Source organism: Bombina bombina, chromosome 4 (genome assembly GCF_027579735.1).
Source record: "Bombina bombina isolate aBomBom1 chromosome 4, aBomBom1.pri, whole genome shotgun sequence".
Taxonomy (NCBI): Eukaryota; Metazoa; Chordata; class Amphibia; order Anura; family Bombinatoridae; genus Bombina; species Bombina bombina.
The window spans coordinates 868095840-868115359 of NC_069502.1; the positions used below are offsets into that span (position 1 = coordinate 868095840).

Below are 19520 nucleotides of genomic sequence, written 5' to 3' on the forward strand. Positions count from 1 at the left end.
TCTGCTCCCTCGTCTGATTGCCAAGATCAAGCAGGAGAGAGCTTCAGTGATCTTAATAGCCCCTGCATGGCCACGCAGGACTTGGTATGCAGATCTGGTGGACATGTCATCTTTTCCACCATGGACTCTGCCGCTAAGGTAGGACCTTCTACTTCAAGGTCCTTTCAAACATCCAAATCTAATTTCTCTACGTCTGACTGCTTGGAGATTGAACGCTTGATTCTATCAAAGCGTGTTTTTTCCGAATCGGTCATTGATACCTTAATTCAGGCTTGAAAGCCTGTCACCAGGAAGATCTATCATAAGATATGGTGTAAATATCTTCACTGGTGTGAATCCAAGGGTTACTCATGGAGTAAGGTCAGGATTCCTAGGATATTATCTTTTCTCCAAGAAGGATTGGAGAAGGGATTGTCAGCTAGTTCCTTAAAGGGACAGATTTCTGCTCTGTCTATTCTTTTGCACAAGCGTCTGGCTGAGGTTCCAAACGTTCAGGCGTTTTGTCAGGCTTTAGTTAGAATCAAGCCTGTGTTTAAACCTGTTGCTCCGCCATGGAGTTTAAATTTAGTTCTTAAAGTTCTTCAAGGGGTTCCGTTTGAACCTTTGCAATCCATAGATATTAAGCTTTTATCTTGGAAAGTTCTGTTTTTAGTAGCTATCTCCTCGGCTCGAAGAGTTTCAGAGTTATCTGCTTTACAATGTTATTCCCCTTATCTGATTTTCCATGCAGATAAGGTAGTGTTACGTACCAAACCTGGGTTTCTTCCTAAGGTGGTATCTAATAAGAATATCAATCAGGAGATTGTTGTTCCTTCACTATGTCCTAATCCTTCTTCAAAGAAGGAACGTCTATTACACAATCTTAATGTGGTTCGTGCTTTAAAGTTTTATTTACAAACTACTAAAGATTTTCGTCAAACATCTGCATTGTTTGTTGTCTACTCTGGACAGAGGAGAGGCCATAAGGCTTCAGCAACTTCTCTTTCTTTTTGGTTAAGAAGTATAATCCGCTTAGCTTATGAGACTGCTGGCCAGCAGCCTCCTGAAAGAATTACAGCTCATTCTACTAGAGCAGTAGCTTCCTCATGGGCTTTTAAACATGAGGCCTCTGTTGAACAGATTTGTAAGGCGGCGACTTGGTCTTCGCTTCATACCTTTTCGAAATTCTATAAATTTTATACTTTTGCTTCTTTGGAGGCTATTTTTGGGAGAAAGGTCTTACAGGCAGTGGTGCCTTCCGTTTAAGTGCCTGCCTTGTCCCTCCCTTCATCAGTGTCCTAAAGCTTTGGTATTGGTATCCCACAAGTAATGGATGAACCCGTGGACTGGATACACCTTTACAAGAGAAAACAAAATTTATGCTTACCTGATAAATTTATTTCTCTTGTGGTGTATCCAGTCCACGGCCCGCCCTGTCATTTTAAGGCAGGTGTTTTTTATTTTTAAACTACAGTCACCACTGCACCCTATAGTTTCTCCTTTTTTTCTTGCTTGTCTTCGGTCGAATGACTGGGGGTGGCAGTTAGGGGAGGAGCTATATAGACAGCTCTGCTGTGGGTGTCCTCTTGCAGCTTCCTGTTGGGAAGGAGAATATCCCACAAGTAATGGATGAACCCGTGGACTGGATACACCACAAGAGAAATAAATTTATCAGGTAAGCATAAATTTAGTTTTTTACATTATTTAAGTCTCACTTTTTAGTTGCTTCTGGTTTCTAGAGGCTTGTTCTGTTTGCATTTTTTCCCATTCCTGAAACTGTCATTTAAGGAATTTGATAACTTTGCTTTATATGTTGTTTTTCTATTACATATTGCAAGATATTCCAAAAACTGTTCCTTTTAGGTTGGGAGGCTGTCTGGGGATCTCTGTCAGCACAAGGGGTTTGGAAATCTCAGGAGGCGAGATTACCATTCAATATTTTGGAACTCTGTGCATCTCAGAGTTAGTCAGTTTTGGCTTCTTTTTGAAGAGAGAGACGTTATTGTTTTTCAGACAGACAATGTCACAACTGTGGCGTATGTCAATCATCAGGGTGGGACTCTCAGTCCTTAGGCTGTGAAAGAAGTATCTCGGATACTTGCTTGGGCTAAATCCAGCTCCTGTCTAATTTCTGTGGTCCATATCCCAGGTTTAGACAATTGGGAAGCGGATTATCTCGGTCAATCAAGCTTTACATCCGGGAGAATGGTCTCTTTACCCAGATGTGTTTTTTTCAAATTGTTCTGATGTGAGGGTTTCCAGTAATAGTTCTGATGGCATCTCATCTAAACAAGAAAACTTCCCAGGTACCTATTCAGGTCCGGGGATCCTCAGGCAGAAACAGTGTATGCATTGACACTTCCTTGGAGTTATCAATCTGCCTATATTTTTGCTCCTTCTGGTTCTTCTTTTTAAGAGTGATTTTTCAAAATCTTCATGGAGCAATCGTTTGTGCTGCTGGTGGCTCCAGCATGGCCGCTCAGGTTTTGGTATATGGTTCTTGTTCGGATGTCCAGTTGCCAACCTTGGTCACTTCCATTTAGGCCAGACCTTATATCTTAAGATTCGTTTTTTCCGTCAGGAAATCAAATTATTAAATTTGATGGTATGGAAATTAAAACGCTTATTGCTTAGTCATAGAGGTTTCTCTGACTCAGTGATTAATTCTATGTTGCAGGTTCGTAAATCTGTGTCTAGAAAGATTTATTATCGAGTTTGGAAGACTTACATCTTATGATGCTTCTCTTGGCATTCTTTTAGAATTCCTAGGATTTTATAGTTTCTTCATAAGGTTTTGTCTGCAAGTTCCTTGAAAGGACAAATCTCTGCTCTTTCTGTGCTGTTTCACAGAAAAAATTGCTAATCTTTCTGATATTCATTGTTTTGTTCAGGCTTTGGTTCGTATCAAGCCTGTCATTAAGCCAATTTCTCCTCCTTGGAGTCTTATTTTGGTTCTGAGGGCTTAACAGACTCTTCCGTTTGAGCATATGCATTCTTTGGACATTAAATTACTTTCATGGAAAGTATTGTTCCTTTTGGCCATCTCTTCTGCTAGAAGAGTTTTTGAATTATCTGCTCTTTCTTGTGAGTCTCCTTTTCTGATTTTTCATCGGGATAAGGTGGTTTTGCTGTCTTTATTTAAAATTTTACCTCAAGTTGTGAATTCTAAGAACATTAATAGAGGAATTATTGTTCCTTCCTTGTGTCCTAAATCCTAAGAATTCTTTGGAAAGATCCTTACATTCTTTGGATGTGGTCAGAGTTTTGAAATATTATGTTGAATCTACTAAGATTTCAGAAAGTCTATTTGTTATCTTTTCTGGTTTTAGGAAAGGTCAGAAGGCTTCTGCCATTTCTTTGGCGTCTTGGTTAAAGCTTTTGATTCATCATGCTTATGTGGAGTCAGGTAAATCCCCGCCTCAAAGGATTACGGCTTATGCTACTAGGTCAGTTTCTACTTCCTGGGCTTTTAAGAATGAAGCTTCTGTTGATCAGATTTGCAAAGCAGCAACTTGGTCTTCTTTGCATACTTTTACTAAATTCTACCATTTAGATGTTTTTTCTTCTTCAGAAGCAGTTTTTGGTAGAAAAGTACTTCAGGCAGCTGTTTCAGTCTGATTCTTCTGCTTATAATTTCATTTTTTTTCATTATAAAGATTAAAACTTTTGATTTGGGTTGTGGATTGTTTTTTCAGCGGAATTGGCTGTCTTTATTTTATCCCTCCCTCTCTAGTGACTGTTGCGTGGAGTTCCACATCTTGGGTATTTGCTATCCCATACGTCACTAGCTCATGGACTCTTGCCAATTACATGAAAGAAAACATAATTTATGTAAGAACTTACCTGATAAATTCATTTCTTTCATATTGGCAAGACTCCATGAGACCCACCCTTTTTTGTGGTGGTTATGATTTTTTTGTATAAAGCACAATTATTCCAATTCCTTGTTGATGCTTTCGCTCCTTTCTTATCACCCCACTTCTTGGCTATTCGTTAAACTGAATTGTGGGTGTGGTGAGGGGTGTATTTATAGACATTTTGAGGTTTGGGAAACTTTGCCCCTCCTGGTAGGAATGTATATCCTATATGTCACTAGCTCATGGACTCTTGCCAATATGAAAGAAATGAATTTATCAGGTAAGTTCTTACATAAATTATGTTTTTCATTACTTAAGACACTCTCAGCTATGGTTTGGCACTTTATGTATTAATATAAAGTTCTAAATATATGTATTGTATTTATATTTGCCATGAGTCAGGTTTATGTATATTTCGTTTTGCAGACTGTCAGTTTCATATTTGGGAAAAGCATATTTAGGAAAATATTTTTTCTTACCTGAGGTATAATCTTTTTTCTATTGACCGTTTTATCTTTAAATTTCGCGGGCAAAATTAGGCTTGCGAGGGCGCAAAATGCCGAAGTTTATTGCGTCATTCTTAGCGAGAGAATTTTTTGGCGCAAAGTTATGTCCGATGATGCAAATTCGTCATTTCCGGCATCTTAGTTGACGCCGAGTTCCTTGCTCAAGGTTGCGTCGTCAATGACGCGAGTGTGTCATTTCCAGATGTTGTTAGCGCCAAAAAAATTTTGTTACGTTGTGCGTCATACTTGGCGCCAAACAATTTCATTATTTAAAACCCCATTCCTATGTGCCTCTTGCCTTTTTCTATGTTAGAGGGCTATGCTGATTGCATTTTTTCCCCCATTCCTGAAACTGCCATATAAGGAAATTGATAATTTTGCTTTATATGTTGTTTTTTCTCTTACATTTGCAAGATGTCTATCTGATCCTGTCTCAGAAACCACTGTTGGAACCCTGCTGCCTGATAACAGTTCTACCAAAGCTAAGTGCACTTGTTGTAAATTTGTGGAAATTATATCTCCAGCTGTGGTATGTAATAGTTGTCATGATAAGCTTTTACATGCAGAGAATGTGTCCATCAGTAATAGTACTATGCCTGTTGTCCTTTCAACATCTAATGTACAAGATATACCTGTGAATTTAAAAGATTTTATTGTTGATGCGATTCAGAATGCTTTGTCTGCCATTCCCCCTTCTAATAAAAGGTCTTTTATAACTTCTCATAAAGTTGATGAAATATCTAATGACCGACAACATACTGAATTATCCTCATCTGAAGAGGATCTATCTGATTCAGAAGATCCTTCCTCAGATATTGACACTGACAAATCTACTTTTCTTTCATGTAATTAGCAAGAGTCCATGAGCTAGTGACGTATGGGATATACATTCCTACCAGGAGGGGCAAAGTTTCCCAAACCTCAAAATGCCTATAAATACACCCCTCACCACACCCACAAATCAGTTTTACAAACTTTGCCTCCTATGGAGGTGGTGAAGTAAGTTTGTGCTAGATTCTACGTTGATATGCGCTCCGCAGCAGGTTGGAGCCCAGTTTTCCTCTCAGCGTGCAGTGAATGTCAGAGGGATGTGAGGAGAGTATTGCCTATTTGAATTCAATGATCTCCTTCTACGGGGTCTATTTCATAGGTTCTCTGTTATCGGTCGTAGAGATTCATCTCTTACCTCCCTTTTCAGATCGACGATATACTCTTATTTATATACCATTACCTCTGCTGATTTTCGTTTCAGTACTGGTTTGGCTTTCTACAACTTGTAGATGAGTGTCCTGGGGTAAGTAAGTCTTATTTTCTGTGACACTCTAAGCTATGGTTGGGCACTTTTTTATAAAGTTCTAAATATATGTATTCAAACATTTATTTGCCTTGACTCAGGATGTTCAACATTCCTTATTTCAGACAGTTTCATATTTGGGATAATGCATTTGATTAAATCAATTTTTTTCTTACCTTCAAATTTGACTTTTTTCCTGTGGGCTGTTAGGCTCGCGGGGGCTGAAAATGCTTCATTTTATTGCGTCATTCTTGGCGCGGACTGTTTTGGCGCAAATTTTTTTTTTCTGTTTCCGGCGTCATACGTGTCGCCGGAAGTTGCGTCATTTTTGACGTTCTTTTGCGCTAAAGGTGTCGGTGTTCCGGATGTGGTGTCATTTTTGGCGCCAAAGGCATTTAGGTGCCAAATAATGTGGGCGTCAGTTTTGGCGCTAAAAAAAAAACAAATATGGGAGTCACTTTTGTCTCCACATTATTTAAGTCTCATTATTTATTGCTTCTGGTTGCTAGAAGCTTGTTCACTGGCATTTTTTCCCATTCCTGAAACTGTCATTTAAGGAATTTTGATCAATTTTGCTTTATATGTTGTTTTTTCTATTACATATTGCAAGATGTCCCACGTTGAAACTGAGTCAGAAGATACTTCAGGGAAATCGCTGCCTGGTGCTGGAGCTACCAAAGCTAAGTGTATCTGCTGTAAACTTATGGTATCTGTTCCTCCAGCTGTTGTTTGTACTGTTTGTCATGACAAACTTGTTAATGCAGATAATATTTCCTTTAGTACTGTTACATTACCTGTTGCTGTTCCGTCAACATCTAATACTCAGAGTGTTCCTGATAACATAAGAGATTTTGTTTCTAAATCCATTAAGAAGGCTATGTCTGTTATTCCTCCTTCTAGTAAACGTAAAAAGTCTTTTAAAACTTCTCATTTTTCAGATGAATTTTTAAATGAACATCATCATTCTGATTCTGATAATGGTTCTTCTGGTTCAGAGGATTCTGTCTCAGAGGTTGATGCTGATAAATCTTCATATTTATTTAAAATGGAATTTATTCGTTCTTTACTTAAAGAAGTCCTAATTGCTTTAGAAATTGAGGATTCTGGTCCTCTTGATACTAAATCTAAACGTTTAGATAAGGTTTTTAAATCTCCTGTAGTTATTCCAGAAGTTTTTCCTGTCCCTAGTGCTATTTCTGAAGTAATTTCCAGGGAATGGAATAATTTGGGTAATTCATTTACTCCTTCTAAACGTTTTAAGCAATTATATCCTGTGCCATCTGACAGATTAGAGTTTTGGGACAAAATCCCTAAGGTTGATGGGGCTGTCTCTACTCTTGCTAAGCGTACTACTATTCCTACGCAGATGGTACTTCCTTTAAGGATCCTTTAGGTAGGAAAATTGAATCCTTTCTAAGTAAAGCTTACTTGTGTTCAGGTAATCTTCTTAGACCTGCTATATCTTTAGCGGATGTTGCTGCAGCTTCAACTTTTTGGTTAGAAGCTTTAGCGCAACAAGTAACAGATCATAATTCTCATAGCATTATTATTCTTCTTCAACATGCTCTTTTTATTTGTGATGCCATCTTTGATATCATTAGAGTTGATGTCAGGTATATGTTTCTAGCTATTTTAGCTAGAAGAGCTTTATGGCTTAAAACTTGGAATGCTGATATGTCTTCTAAGTCTACTCTGCTTTGCCTTTCTTTCCAGGGTAATAAATTGTTTGGTTCTCAGTTGGATTCTATTATCTCAACTGTTATGGGAGGGAAAGGAACTTTTTTACCACAGGATAAAAAATCTAAAGGTAAATTTAGGTCTAATAATCTTTTTCGTTCCTTTCGTCACAATAAGGAACAAAAGCCTGATCCTTCACCCACAGGAGCGGTATCAGTTTGGAAACCATCTCCAGTCTGGAATAAATCCAAGCCTTTTAGAAAATCAAAGCCAGCTCCTAAGTCCACATGAAGGTGCGGCCCTCTTTCCAGCTCAGCTGGTAGGGGGAAGATTATGTTTTTTCAAAGAAATTTGGATCAATTCCGTTCACAATCTTTGGATTCAGAACATTGTTTCAGAAGGGTACAGAATTGGCTTCAAGATAAGGCCTCCTGCAAAGAGATTTTTTCTTTCCCGTGTCCCAGTAAACCCAGTGAAAGCTCAAGCATTTCTGAATTGTGTTTCAGATCTAGAGTTGGCTGGAGTAATTATGCCAGTTCCAGTTCTGGAGCAGGGACTGGGGTTTTATTCAAATCTCTTCATTGTACCAAAGAAGGAGAATTCCTTCAGACCAGTTCTGGATCTAAAAATATTGAATCGTTATGTAAGGATACCAACATTCAAAATGGTAACTGTAAGGACTATCCTGCCTTTTGTTCAGCAAGGGCATTATATGTCTACAATAGATTTACAGGATGCATATCTGCATATTCAGATTCATCCAGATCACTATCAGTTTCTGAGATTCTCTTTCCTAGACAAGCATTACCAGTTTGTGGCTCTGCCGTTTGGCCTAGCTACAGCTCCAAGAATTTTTACGAAGGTTCTCGGTGCCCTTCTGTCTGTAATCAGAGAACAGGGTATTGTGGTATTTCCTTATTTGGACGATATCTTGGTACTTGCTCAGTCTTCACATTTAGCAGAATCTCATACGAATCGACTTGTGTTGTTTCTTCAACATCATGGTTGGAGGATCAATTTACCAAAAAGTTCATTGATTCTTCAGACACAGGTAACCTTTTTAGGTTTCCAGATAGATTCAGTGTCCATGACTCTATCTTTGACAGACAAGAGACGTCTAAAATTGATATCAGCTTGTCGAAACCTTCAGTCACAATCATTCCCTTCGGTAGCCTTATGCATGGAAATTCTAGGTCTTATGACTGCTGAATCGGATGCGATCCCCTTTGCTCGTTTTCACATGCGGCCTCTTCAGCTCTGTATTCTGAACCAGTGGTGCAGGGATTACACAAAGATATCTCAATTAATATCTTTAAAACCGATTGTACGACACTCTCTGACGTGGTGGACAGATCACCATCGTTTAATTCAGGGGGCTTCTTTTGTTCTTCCGACCTGGACTGTAATTTCAACAGATGCAAGTCTTACAGGTTGGGGAGCTGTGTGGGGGTCTCTGACAGCACAAGGGGTTTGGGAATCTCAGGAGGTGAGATTATCGATCAATATTTTGGAACTCCGTGCAATTTTCAGAGCTCTTCAGTCTTGGCCTCTTCTAAAGAGAGAATCGTTCATTTGTTTTCAGACAGACAATGTCACAACTGTGGCATACATCAATCATCAAGGAGGGACTCACAGTCCTCTGGCTATGAAAGAAGTATCTCGAATTCTGGTATGGGCGGAATCCAGCTCCTGTCTAGTTTCTGCGGTTCATATCCCAGGTATAGACAATTGGGAAGTGGATTATCTCAGTCGCCAAACGTTACATCCGGGCGAATGGTCTCTTCACCCAGAGGTATTTCTTCAGATTGTTCAAATGTGGGGGCTTCCAGAAATAGATTTGATGGCCTCTCATCTAAACAAGAGCTTCCCAGGTATCTGTCCAGATCCAGGGATCCTCAAGCGGTAGCAGTGGATGCATTGTCACTTCCTTGGAAGTATCATCCTGCCTATATCTTTCCGCCTCTAGTTCTTCTTCCAAGAGTAATCTCCAAGATTCTGAAGGAATGCTCGTTTGTTCTGCTGGTAGCTCCAGCATGGCCTCACAGGTTTTGGTATGCGGATCTTGTCCGGATGGCCTCTTGCCAACCGTGGACTCTTCCGTTAAGGCCAGACCTTCTGTCGCAAGGTCCTTTTTTCCATCAGGATCTCAAATCCTTAAATTTAAAGGTATGGAAGTTGAACGCTTGATTCTTAGTCAAAGAGGTTTCTCTGACTCTGTGATTAATACTATGTTACAGGCTCGTAAATCTGTATCTAGGGAGATATATTATAGAGTCTGGAAGACTTATATTTCTTGGTGTCTTTCTCATCATTTTTCCTGGCATTCTTTTAGAATTCCGAGAATTTTACAGTTTCTTCAGGATGGTTTGGATAAAGGTTTGTCTGCAAGTTCCTTGAAAGGACAAATCTCTGCTCTTTCTGTTATTTTTCACAGAAAGATTGCTAATCTTCCTGATATTCATTGTTTTGTACAAGCTTTGGTTCGTATAAAACCTGTCATTAAGTCAATTTCTCCTCCTTGGAGTTTGAATTTGGTTCTGAGGGCTCTTCAAGCTCCTCCGTTTGAACCTATGCATTCATTGGACATTAAATTACTTTCTTGGAAAGTTTTGTTCCTTTTGGCCATCTCTTCTGCCAGAAGAGTTTCTGAATTATCTGCTCTTTCTTGTGAGTCTCCTTTTCTGATTTTTCACCAGGATAAGGCGGTGTTGCGAACTTCTTTTAAATTTTTACCTAAGGTTGTGAATTCCAACAACATTAGTAGAGAAATTGTGGTTCCTTCATTATGTCCTAATCCTAAGAATTCTAAGGAGAAATCATTGCATTCTTTGGATGTAGTTAGAGCTTTGAAATATTGTGTTGAAGCTACTAAGAATTTTCGAAAGACTTCCAGTCTATTTGTTATCTTTTCCGGTTCTAGGAAAGGTCAGAAGGCCTCTGCCATTTCTTTGGCATCTTGGTTGAAATCTTTAATTCATCATGCTTATGTCGAGTCGGGTAAAACTCCGCCTCAAAGGATTACAGCTCATTCTACTAGGTCAGTTTCTACTTCCTGGGCGTTTAGGAATGAAGCTTCGGTTGATCAGATTTGCAAAGCAGCAACTTGGTCTTCTTTGCATACTTTTACTAAATTCTACCATTTTGATGTGTTTTCTTCTTCTGAAGCTGTCTTTGGTAGAAAAGTACTTCAGGCAGCTGTTTCAGTTTGAATCTTCTGCTTATATTTTCAGTTTTTTTCTTTATAAGATTTAAACTTTATTTTTGGGTGTGGATTTTTTTCAGTGGAATTGGCTGTCTTTATTTTATCCCTCCCTCTCTAGTGACTCTTGCGTGGAAGATCCACATCTTGGGTAGTCATTATCCCATACGTCACTAGCTCATGGACTCTTGCTAATTACATGAAAGAAAACATAATTTATGTAAGAACTTACCTGATAAATTCATTTCTTTCATATTAGCAAGAGTCCATGAGGCCCACCCTTTTTTTTTGTGGTGGTTATGATTTTTTTGTATAAAGCACAATTATTCCAATTCCTTATATTTATGCTTCACACTTTTTTCTTATCACCCCACTTCTTGGCTATTCGTTAAACTGATTTGTGGGTGTGGTGAGGGGTGTATTTATAGGCATTTTGAGGTTTGGGAAACTTTGCCCCTACTGGTAGGAATGTATATCCCATACGTCACTAGCTCATGGACTCTTGCTAATATGAAAGAAATGAATTTATCAGGTAAGTTCTTACATAAATTATGTTATTTATTTAAAATGGAGTATATTCGTTCCTTGTTAAAAGAAGTGTTGATTACATTGGATATTGAGAAAACTAGTCCTCTTGATATTAAAACTAGTAAACGTTTAAATTCTGTTTATAAGCCTTCTGTGGTTACTCCAGAGGTTTTTCCCGTTCCTGATGCTATTTCTGATATGATTTCTAAGGAATGGAATAGGCCTGGTACTACTTTTATTCCTTATTCAAGGTTTAAAAAAATTGTATCCTTTGTCAGCAGTTAGATAGAGTTTTGGAAAAAGATCCCCAAAGTTGATGGGACTATTTCTACTCTTGCTAAATGTACTACTATTCCTATGGAAGATAGTACTTCTTTTAAAGACCCTTTAGATAGGAAACTTGAATCTTATCTAAGGAAAGCTTATTTATATTCTGGTCATCTCCTCAGGCCTGCCATTTCTATGGCTGATGTTGCAGCAGCATCAACTTTTTGGTTGGAAAGTTTAGCGCAACAGGAAACGGATCCTGATTTGTCTAGCATTGTTCGCTTGCTTCAGCATGCTAATCATTTTATTTGTGATGCCATTTTTTATATCATCAAAATTGATGTTAAATCTATGTCTTTAGCTATTTTAGCTAGAAGAGCTTTGTGGCTTAAATATTGGAATGCTGACATGGTATCTAAGTCTAGATTGCTATCTCTTTCTTCCCAAGGTAATAAGTTATTTGGTTCTCAGTTGGACTCGATTATTTCAACTGTCACTGGGGGAAGGGAGTTTTTTTTTCCTCAGGATAAAAGACCTAAGAGTAAATCTAAAGCTTCTAACTGCTTTCGTTCCTTTCGACAAAATAAAGAACAGAAACCTAATCCTTCCCCCAAAGAATCTGGTTCCAATTGGAAACCTTCTTCAAGTTGGATTAAATCCAAACCGTTTAAGAAACCAAAGGGAGCCCCAAAGTCTGCATGAAGGTGCGGCCCTCATTCCAGCTCAGCTGGTAGGGGGCAGATTAAGATTCTTCCCAAACATTTGGGCAGATTCTGTCCAAAATCATTGGATTCAGAGTATTGTTTCTCAACGGTACCGAATAGGATTCAGAGTAAGACCTCTAGTGAGAAGGTTTTTTTCTACCACACATCCCAGTAAATCCAGTAAAGACTCAAGCTTTTCTGAAGTGTTTCAGACCTGGAGCTTTCAGGGGTAATCATACCAGTTCCGTTTCAGGAACAGGATCTGGGGTTTTATTCAAATCTTTACATTGTCCCAAAGAAAGAAAAATTCATTCAGGCCAGTTCGGGATCTAAAAATTGTGAATAGTTATGTAAGAGTGCCAACTTTCAAAATGGTGACTATTCTGCCTTTTGTTCAGCAAGGGTATTATATGTCCACAATAGACTTACAGACATGATGCTTATCTTCATATTCCAATTCATCCAGACCATTATCAGTTCCTGAGATTCTCTTTTCTAGACAAGCATTACCAATTTGTCGCTCTTCCGTTTGGCCTAGTGACAGCTCCAAGAATCTTTTCAAAGGTTCTCGGTGCCCTACTCTCTGTAATCGGAGAACGGGGTATTGCGGTATTTCCTTATTTGGACGATATCTTGGTACTAGCTCAGTCTTTACATTCTGCAGAATCTTACACAAATCAACTAGTGTTTGTTCAAAGACATGGTTGGAGGATCAATTTACCAAACAGTTCATTGATTCCTCAGACTAGGGTCACCTTTTTAGGTTTCCAGATAGATTCAGTGTCCGTGACTCTGTCTATAACAGACAAGAGACGATTAAAATTGGTCTCAGTCATTCCCTTCCCTTTTAGGTCTCATGACTGCAGCATCGGACGCGATCCCCTTTGCTCGTTTTCATATGAGACCTCTCCAGCTTTGTATGCTGAACCAATGGTGCAGGGATTATACAAAGATATCACAATTAATATCCTTAAATTCCAATGTTCGACTCTCTCTGACTTGGTGGTTAGATCACCATTGTATAGTTCAAGGGACCTCTTTTGTTCGTCCAACCTGGACTGTGATCACAACAGATGCAAGTCTTTCAGGTTGGGGATCTCTGACAGCACAAAGGGTTTGGAAACCTCAAGAGGCGAGGTTACCAATCAATATTTTAGAACTCTTCAGGTGTGGCCTCTGTTGAAGAGAGAAACGTTCATTTGCTTTCAGACAGACAATATCACCATTGTGGCATATGTCAATCATCAGGGTGGGACTCGCAGTCCCCAAGCTATGAAAGAAGTATCTTGGATACTTGCTTGGGTGGAATCCAGATCTTGTCTAATTTCTGCGGTTCATATCCCAGGTATAGACAATTGAGAAGCGGATTATCTCAGCTGTCAGACTTTACATCTGGGGGAATGGTCGCTCCATCCAGATGTTTTCTCAGATTGTTCAGATGTGGGGTCTTCCAGACATTATTATTATTATTATTATTATCATCAGGTATTTTTAAAGCGCCAGCAGATTACGTAGCGCTATACAAGAAATAATGAAACATTACAGGGATGCATTAAACACACAAACAAACAAGTACAATATTGGGGTACATTACAGTTGTAGGTGCAATAATTGAGTTATACAAAAGGAGAGGAATGCCCTGCCCTTGAGCACAATCAGTAGTAGTTCACTTTAAATACAAAGTGGCCTACAGGTAGAGAGGCTCTCAAGCTTACAATCTAAAGGAGAGGGAATGGACACAAAATGTGAGGGAGAAGGGAAATATGTCTGATATAAGGCAGTGTAAACTGAGAGTGAGTGAAATGTGTGGTGAGTAAATGAGGGTTGGAAAAGTAACAGAATATGATAGTGTCAGTTCAGAGGCTGTGAGTGTGAAGTAGTTTCTCTATCCTGGATCATTAGTGACAGCTGCACCTAATTGCTGTTAGGAGTTTATATATTAAAGTAAACACCAGGGTGGGAGGTGGAGGGAGGCTTGGTGGGCAAGTGCGTGCAGAGAGCCTGTAGGATTGATTGTTGCTGTGAGGTCTTCAAATGTTTGTTTGCAGAAAGGGATCTTTAAATGTATGTTTGTAGAGAACCTGTGGGATTTATTGTTGCTGTGAGGTCTGTGTGAGAAAGAAATAGATCTGATGGCTTTCCATCTAAACAACAAACTTCCCAGGTACCTGTCCAGGTCCAGGGATCCTCAGGCGGAAGCAGTGGATGCGTCAGCAGTTCCTTGGTGTTACCAACCTGCTTATATCTTCCCGCCTCTAGTTTTTCTTCCAGAAGTGATTACCAAAATCATCATGGAACAATCGTTTGTGTTGCTGGTAGCTCCAGCATGGCCTCACAGGTTTTGGTATGCGGATTTTGTTCGGATGTCCAGCTGCCAACCTTGGCCACTTCCATTAAGGAAAAAAGGTGCAGGGTAGCGCTAATGAAAGCACAGAGCTCAATTTGTATATGGTATATCTATACTAATATGGTGATGTATAAAAAATATGTCTAAAAAAGATAATGACTATGTGAATCTTTAAAAATTTATTATACAATAATCGTATAATCATATAACAATAGTGCCGGCACTGATTAAAACAGTATAGTAAAAGGACATAAACATAAAATACATAAACAATGGGTGTTGATTTCAAGTAATATTGGCAAAGGATAAAAATGGCAAGAGAAAAAGTTAGCTTGCTAAGTATTTGGCAGCCTAAACTTCAAATGTGTCCGTATTGGATAATTCACAACTGTTCTCATATAGGGCACATTAAATTACCGTCTCTGCTATGTGTGGAGTTGTCCGTTGTTTTTATTAAGTCCCGTGACTTTGTGCAGAGTGATTCTCCTGGTGTAAGTAGAGCAAGTATTAGTGTAGAGAGCACGCTGGTAATTGTAATCCTTCAGTGCTTGCTGTGAGTGATCCTGTAGCGTCCTAGGGTAATGGCCACAGTGGCAGGTGTAAGGGTAGGTCCTGGGACCGAAGGTATTAGCTGGTTTCTGATGCTTTGTTTGACAGCTGTACCAAACGAGTCCTATTACCCTTGCAGTATCAGAGTCGGGAGTGTGCTTCAAACCCCAGATGTATTGCGGTAATCATAAGGTGGACACAAGCGGTAGGCAGATCATGGGCCGGTTAATTAAGCATATATCAGCCTCTGTGTATTGTGAGAGGGATATTGCACCGTACCTACTGTAACCACTTGAATCAGAGTAGAAGTTATATGCAGACGAGCAAATCTACGCGTTTCAGCCCGATAGGCCTTTATCAAGATGCTCGTTCTGTGTTAATCCAGGTTTAAATGTCTATAAGATCCTCCTTATTGGTTGGGAAGTACCCTCCTTGGTGGGTGTGTTTCCAATTGAATTAGCAGGTGTGTTTGATGTCATTCAAGATTTGGGAGCTTGTTTTCCAATTTGTATGGGAAAAAAACTTTTTCTCTTTTTAGACACATTCGTTACAAACCTTGCAATAAATTGTATGTACATATGTACAGGGAGTCACAATTAAATTGTGACTCCCTGTACATATGTACATACAATTTATTGCAAGGTTTGTAACGAATGTGTCTAAAAAGAGAAAAAGTTTTTTTCCCATACAAATTGGAAAACAAGCTCCCAAATCTTGAATGACATCAAACACACCTGCTAATTCAATTGGAAACACACCCACCAAGGAGGGTACTTCCCAACCAATAAGGAGGATCTTATAGACATTTAAACCTGGATTAACACAGAACGAGCATCTTGATAAAGGCCTATCGGGCTGAAACGCGTAGATTTGCTCGTCTGCATATAACTTCTACTCTGATTCAAGTGGTTACAGTAGGTACGGTGCAATATCCCTCTCACAATACACAGAGGCTGATATATGCTTAATTAACCGGCCCATGATCTGCCTACCGCTTGTGTCCACCTTATGATTACCGCAATACATCTGGGGTTTGAAGCACACTCCCGACTCTGATACTGCAAGGGTAATAGGACTCGTTTGGTACAGCTGTCAAACAAAGCATCAGAAACCAGCTAATACCTTCGGTCCCAGGACCTACCCTTACACCTGCCACTGTGGCCATTACCCTAGGACGCTACAGGATCACTCACAGCAAGCACTGAAGGATTACAATTACCAGCGTGCTCTCTACACTAATACTTGCTCTACTTACACCAGGAGAATCACTCTGCACAAAGTCACGGGACTTAATAAAAACAACGGACAACTCCACACATAGCAGAGACGGTAATTTAATGTGCCCTATATGAGAACAGTTGTGAATTATCCAATACGGACACATTTGAAGTTTAGGCTGCCAAATACTTAGCAAGCTAACTTTTTCTCTTGCCATTTTTATCCTTTGCCAATATTACTTGAAATCAACACCCATTGTTTATGTATTTTATGTTTATGTCCTTTTACTATACTGTTTTAATCAGTGCCGGCACTATTGTTATATGATTATACGATTATTGTATAATAAATTTTTAAAGATTCACATAGTCATTATCTTTTTTAGACATATTTTTTATACATCACCATATTAGTATAGATATACCATATACAAATTGAGCTCTGTGCTTTCATTAGCGCTACCCTGCACCTTTTTTCCATGTTTTCTCACATTAGCGTTTTGGAGATTCGCTAATGTTCTGGGTCAGCTACAGAGCCTGAGAGTGTTAGTATCTTTCACATTAACTTTTGCAGCCACTTCCATTAAGGCTAGACCTTCTGTCTCAAGGTCAGTTTTTCCATCAGGATCTCAAATCATTAAATTTTAAAGGTATGGAAATTGAACGCCTAGTGCTTAGTCATAGAGGGTTTTGTGACTCACTGATTAATACTATGTTGCAGGCTCGTAAATCTGTTTCTAGGTAGATATATTATCGAGTTTGGAAGACTTATATTTCATGGTGTTCCTCTCATAAATTCTCCTGGCATTCTTTTAGAATTCCTAGAATTTTACAGTTTCTTCAGGATGGTTGGGATAAAGGTTTGCCTGCAAGTTCCTTAACGGGACAAATCTCTACTCTTTCTGTTTTATTTCACAGAAAGATTAAGTTTCCTGATATTCACTGTTTTGTACAGGCTTTGGTCCGCATCAAGCCTGTCATTAAATCAATCTCTCCTCCTTGGAGTCTTAATTTGGTTTTAAAGTCCTTACAGGCTCCTCCTTTTGAGACTGCATTCTTTGGACATTAAACTACTTTCTTGGAAAGTGTTGTTCCTTTTGGCCATCTCTTCTGCTAAAAGAGTTTCTGAATTATCTGCTCTTTCTTGTGAGTCTCCTTTTCTGATTTTCCATCAGGATAAGGCAGTTTTGCGGACTTCATTTAAATTCTTAAATTCTTACCTAAGGTTGTGAATTCTAACAACATTAATAGAGAAATTGTTGTCCCTTCTTTTTGTCCTAATCCTAAGAATTCTTTGGAGAAATCCTTGCATTCTTTGTGGTAAAAGCTTTGAAATATTATGTTGAAGCTACTACAGATTTCAGGAAGACTTCTAGTCTATTTATTTGTTATCTTTTCTGGTTCTAGGAAAGGACAGAAGGCTTCTGCCATTTCCTTGGCATCTTGGTTAAAGCTTTTGATTCATTAGGCTTATTTGGAGTTGGGTCAGGCTTACAGCTCATTCTACTAGATTTGGAGTCGGGTCAGAATTACAGCTCATTCTACTAGATCAGTCTCCACGTCGTGGGCTTTTAAGAATGAAGCTTCAGTTAATCAGATTTGCAAAGCAGCAACTTGGTCTTCTTTGCATACATTTACTAAATTCTACCATTTTGATGCATTTGCTTGTTCGGAAGCAGTTTTTGGTAGAAAAGTTCTTCAGGCAGCTGTTTCAGTTTGATTCCTCTGCTTATGTTTTAAGTTTTTTTTCTTTTATTTATGAGAAAAACTTATTTTTTTTTGGTTGTGGATTTAATTTTCTCAGTGGAAAATGGCTTATTATTTTATCCCTCCCTCTCTAGTGACTTTTGGGTGGAGTTCCACATCTTGGGTATTCCTATCCCATACGTCACTAGCTCATGGACTCTTGCCAATTACATGAAAGAAAACATAATTTATGTAAGAACTTACCTGATAAATTAATTTATTTCATATTGGCAAGAGTCCATGAGACCCACCCTTTTTTATGGTGGTTATGATTTTTTTTGTATAAAAGCACAATTATTTCCAAATTCCTTTGTTGATGCTTTTTACTCTTTTCTTTTTCACCCCACTACTTGGCTATTCGTTAAACTGAATTGTGGGTGTGGTGAGGGGTGTATTTATAGGCATTTTGAGGTTTGGGAAACTTTGCCCCTCCTGGTAGGATTGTATATCCCATATGTCACTAGCTCATGGACTCTTGCCAATATGAAAGAAATGAATTTATGAGGTAAGTTCTTACATAAATTATGTTTTTAGACATAAACGGTTTGTTGGCGTCTTTTGGTTTAATTTGGATGCAGCTCCTTTTTTATAAGGTTCTAGGAGTATTGTTCAGTGTTAGGGGATCTTATTTGTTCCATATCAGGTTGTTATCTTTGTGTAGGCTTTTTATTTTATTTTTTTTTTTAATTATGCCCATATCGATCTTAGATGGTGTCTTTTCTAGAAGACATTAAGATTCTATCCTTTGTTTATTGTTGGTGGATTCATGCAAAATATACTTCAGAATGTGTGTCTGTGGTGGAATTCTGCTTCTTTACCATTCATAGCTCACTGCATTGGCAAACCTTTTTTCTATTTAGGCGCAATCAGTGGTTAAAAATCAGATTTCTGCCCTCTCTGTTCTTTTTTTACAGTAAAACTGCTAATCTTCCTGATGTGCATAGTTGTACTCAGGCGTTATCTAGAATAAAGCCTGTAATCAAACTTCTCTCTTCTCCTTGGAATCTTAATTTGGTTCTGAAAGTTTAGCAGTTTCCTCCATTTTGAACCTATGCATAAGCTAGATACAAAGCTTATTTTGTAGTAAGCTTTATTTATTTTGGCTATTTCATCTGCTAGAAGAATGTCTGAGTTGTCTGCACTTTCTTCTGCTCCTCCTAATCTGGTTTTTCATAAGGATAAAGCTGTTTTGAGAACTTATTTAGATTTTCTGTCTAAAGTTGCTTCTTCTGATGATATCAGCAGTGAGCCACTTCCTGTCCATTCAAGAATCAGGCTTCTGTGGAAGGAATTTGCAAGGCAGCTACTAGGTTATCCTAGCATACTTTTACTAAATTCTATTTTGTAGAAGCTGCTTTTAGTAGGAAAGTTCTTCAGACATGTTTTTAAACTGCATTTATATATGATTATATAATGATTTTTCTGTGTTTGGGTGTTTTTTCTTATGGTTAAAGGATGTTTAATCCTTCCTTTTTTTCATCCATTACTTGTGGTCTCTGCCACAGCTTGGGTATTAGTTCCAAGGAGTAATGGATCATGGACTATTATCACCTATATGAAAGAAAACATCATTTATATCTTTCTTTCATGGTGATAAGAGTCCATGAGACCCCACCCTGTTTTTTTATATATATTATTGTTTGTTCTATT

General features: G+C 38.6%; 1 protein-coding gene across 3 annotated transcripts in view; it reads right to left on the bottom strand.

Moving 5' to 3' along the window:
• LOC128657353 (zinc finger protein with KRAB and SCAN domains 3-like) overlaps window positions 1-19520 on the bottom strand; it is an 86892-nt gene that overhangs the window by 16540 nt on the left and 50832 nt on the right. The window lies entirely within an intron of this gene.